Genomic DNA, 4,794 nt, shown 5'->3' with positions numbered 1-4,794 from the left:
TTGAATCAAGTGGGAGTTAATCTTCCAGATAAGATAGTAATTGACAAAGTTCTCTAGTCACTATCACCAAGTTATAGAACTTAGTGATGAACTATAATATGCAAGGGATGACGAAACTAATTCCCGAGCTCTTCGCGATGCTGAAATCGACGAAGGTAGAAATCAAGAAAGAGCATCAAGTGTTGATGGTTAACAATACCACTAGTTTCAAGAAAAGGGCAAAGGGATAGAAAGGGGAACTTCAAGAAGAACGGCAAGCAAGTTGTTGCTCAAGTGAAGAAGCCCAAGTCTGGACCTAAGCCTGAGACTGAGTGCTTCTACTGCAATGGAAATGGTCACTGGAAGTGGAACTACCCTGGATACTTGGTGGATAAAAAGGATGGTAAAGTGAACAAAGCTATATTTGATATACATGTTATTGATGTATACTTTACTAGTGTTTATAACAACCCCGCGGTATTTGATACTAGTTCAGTTGCTAAGAGTAGTAACTTGAAACGGGAGTTACAGAATGAACAGAAACTAGTTAAGGGTGAAGTGACGATGTGTGTTGGAAGCAGTTCCAAGAATGATATGATCATCATCGCACGCTCCCTATACTTTCGGGATTAGTGTTGAACCTAAATAAATGTTATTTGGTGTTTGCGTTGAGCATGAATATGATTTGATCATGTTTATTGCAATACGGTTATTCATTTAAATTAGAGAATAATTGTTGTTATGTTTACATGAATAAAACCTTCTATGGTCATACACCCAATGAAAATGGTTTGTTGGATCTCGATTGTAGTGATACACATATTCATAATATTGAAACCAAAAGATGCAAAGTTAATAATGATAGTGCAACTTATTTGTGGCACTGCCGTTTAGGTCATATTGGTGTAAAGTGCATGAAGAAACTCCATGCTGATGGGATTTTGGAATCACTTGATTATGAATCACTTGATGCTTGCGAACCATGCCTCATGGGCAAGATGACTAAAACTCCGTTCTCCGGAACAATGGAGCGAGCAACTGACTTATTGGAAATAATACATACTGATGTATGCGGTCCGATGAGTGTTGAGGCTCGCGGCGGGTATCGTTATTTTCTGACCTTCACAGATGATTTGAGCAAATATGATTATATCTACTTGATGAAACATAAGTCTGAAACATTTGAAAAGTTCAAAGAATTACATAGTGAAGTGGAAAATCATCGTGACAAGAAAATAAAGTTTCTACGATCTGATCGCGGAGACAAAAATATTTGAGTTACGAGTTTGGTCTTCAATTAAAACAATGTGGAATAGTTTCACAAATTCGCACCACCTGGAACACCACAGCATAATGGTGTGTCCGAATGTCATAACCGTACTTTATTGGATATAGTGCAATCTATGATGTTTCTTACCGATTTACCACTATTGTTTTGGGGTTATGCATTAGAGACAGCTGCATTCACGTTAAAAGGGGCACCATCTAAATCCGTTGAGACGACATCGTATGAACTATGGTTTGGCAAGAAACCAAAGTTGTCGTTTCTTAAAGTTTGGGGTTGCGATGCTTATGTGAAAAAGCTTCAACCTAATAAGCTCGAACCCAAATCGGAGAAATGTGTCTTCATAGGATACCCAAAGGAAACTGTTAGGTACACCTTCTATCACAGATCCGAAGGCAAAACATTCATTGCTAAGAATGGATCCTTTCTAGAGAAGGAGTTTCTCTCGAAAGAAGTGAGTGGGAGGAAAGTAGAACTTGATGAGGTAACTGTACCTGCTCCCTTATTGGAAAGTAGTTCATCACAGAAACCAGTTCCTGTGACACCTACACCGATTAGTGAGGAAGCTAATGATGTTGATAATGAAACTTCAGATCAAGTTACTACCGAACCTCGTAGGTCAACCAGAATAAGATCTGCACCAGAGTGGTACGGTAATCCTATTCTGGAGGTCATGTTACTTGACCAAGGCGAACCTACGAACTATGAAGAAGCGATGGTGAGCCCAGATTCTGCAAAATGGCTTGAGGCCATGAAATCTGAGATGGGATCCATGTATGAGAACAAAGTGTGGACTTTGGTTGACTTGCCTGATGATCGGCAATCCATAGAGAATAAATGGATCTTCAAGAAGAAGACTGACGTTGATGGTAATGTTACTGTCTACAAAGCTCGACTTGTTGCGAAAGGTTTTTGACAAGTTCAAGGGGTTGACTACGATGAGACTTTCTCACCCGCAGCGATGCTTAAGTCTGTCTGAATCATGTTAGCAATTGCTGCATTTTATGATTATGAAATTTGGCAAATGGATGTAAAAACTGCATTCCTGAATGGATTTCTAGAAGAAGAGTTGTATATGATGCAACCAGAAGGTTTTGTCGATCCAAAGGGAGCTAACAAAGTGTGCAAGCTCCAGCGATCCATTTATGGACTGGTGCAAGCCTCTCGGAGTTGGAATAAATGTTTTGATAGTGTGATCAAAGCATAGAGTTTTATACAGACTTGCGATGAAGCCTGTATTTACAAGAAAGTGAGTGGGAGCACTACAACATTTCTGATAAGTATATGTGAATGACATTGTTGATCGGAAATAATGTAGAATTTTCTAGAAAGCATAAAGGAGTGTTTGAAAGGAGTTTTTTCAAAGAAAGACCTCGATAAAGTTTCTTACATATTGAGCATCAAGATCTATAGAGAGAGATCAAGACGCTTGATAAATTTTTTCAATGAGTACAAACCTTGACAAGATTTTGAAGTAGTCCAAAATGGAACAGTCAAAGAAAGAGTTCTTACCTGTGTTACAAGGTGTGAAATTGAGTAAGACTCAAAGCCCGACCACGGCAGAAGATAGAAAGAGAATGAAAGTCATTCCCTATGCCTCAACCATAGGTTCCATAAAGTATGCCATGCTATGTACCAGATATATTGTATACCCTACACTAAGTTTAGCAAGGGAGTACAATAGTGATCTAGGAGTAGATCACTAGACAGCAGTCAAAATTATCCTTAGTGGAATAAGGAAATGTTTCTCGGTTATGGAGGTGACTAAGAGTTCGTCGTAAAGAGTTACATCGATGGAAGCTTTGACACCGATCTAGATGACTCTAAGTCTCGATCTAGAAACATATTGAAAGTGGGAGCAATTATCTAAAGTAGCTCCGTGCAGAGTATTGTAGACATAGAAATTTGTAAAATACATACGGATCTGAATTTGGCAGACCCGTTGACTAAACTTCTCTCACAAGCAAAACATGATCACACCTTAGTACTCTTTGGGTGTTAATCACATGGCGATGTGAACTAGATTAGTGACTCTAGTAAACCCTTTGAGTGTTGGTCACATGGCGATGTGAACTATGGGTGTTAATCACATGGTGATGTGAACTATTGGTGTTAAATCACATGGCTAGTGCAAGTGGGAGACTGAAGGAAATATGCCCTAGAGGCAATAATAAAGTTGTTATTTATATTTCCTTATATCATGATAAATGTTTATTATTCATGCTAGAATTGTATTAACCGGAAAATTAGTACATGTGTGAATATATAGACAAACTAAATGTCACTAGTATGCCTCTACTTGACTAGCTCGTTGATCAAAGATGGTTAAGTTTCCTAGCCATAGACATGAGTTGTCATTTGATAAACGGGGTCACATCATTAGGAGAATGATGTGATTGACTTGACCCATTCCGTTAGCTTAGCACTTGATCGTTTAGTTTACTGCTATTGCTTTCTTCATGACTTATGCATGTTCCTATGACTATGAGATTATGCAACTCCCGAATACCGGAGGAACACTTTGTGTGCTACCAAACGTCACAACGTAACTAGGTGATTATAAAGGTGCTCTACAGGTGTCTCCAATGGTACTTGTTGAGTTGGTATAGATCGAGATTAGGATTTGTCACTCTGGGCCCTCTCGGTAATGCACATCACTATAAGCCTTGCAAGCAATGTGACTAATGAGTTAGTTATGGGATGATGCATTACAAAACGAGTAAAGAGAATTGCCGGTAACGAGATTAAACTAGGTATTGAGATACCGACGATTGAATCGCGAGCAAGTAACATACCGATGACAAAGGAAACAAGGTATGTTGTTATGCGGTTCGACCGATAAAGATCTTCGTAGAATATGTAGGAGCTAATATGGGCATCCAGATTCCGCTATTGGTTATTGACCAGAGAAGTGCCTCGGTCATGTCTACATAGTTCTCGAACCCGTAGGGTCCGCACGCTTAAACGTTCGTTGACGATATAGTATTATATGAGTTATGTATGTTGGTGACCGAATGTTGTTCGGAGTTCCGGATAAGATCACGGACATGACGAGGAACTCCGGAATGGTCCGGAGATAAAGTTTGATATATGGGATAATAGTGTTTGGTCTCCGAAAGGGTTCCGGAATTCACCGGAAGGGGTTCCGAATGTTTCCCTAAATTTTTGGGTACGAGAACACTTTATTTGAGCCAAAGGGGAAAGCCCACAAGGTTTTTGGAAAGAGCAAAAGGAAATTTTACGGAGTCCAGGGGTCAGATGCCAGGGTCCCTGGCGTCTGGGTCCAGACGCCAGGGTCCGGTCCAGACACCGGGAACCCTGGCGTCTGGCCCTGGAGTCCGAGAAGGACTCTTGCCTTTCGGGTTAAACCGACTTTGTGGAGGCTTTTACTCCAAGTTTTGACCCCAAGGCTCAACATATAAATAGAGGGGTAGGGCTAGCACCTAAGACACGTTAAGAAACACCAAGCCGTGTGCCGGCAACCCCGTCCCCTCTAGTTTATCCTCCGTCATAGTTTTCGTAGTGCTTAG

This window comes from Triticum dicoccoides, chromosome 7A (assembly GCF_002162155.2).
Source record: "Triticum dicoccoides isolate Atlit2015 ecotype Zavitan chromosome 7A, WEW_v2.0, whole genome shotgun sequence".
Taxonomy (NCBI): Eukaryota; Viridiplantae; Streptophyta; class Magnoliopsida; order Poales; family Poaceae; genus Triticum; species Triticum dicoccoides.
Note: the sequence above shows the minus strand (reverse complement) of the source record.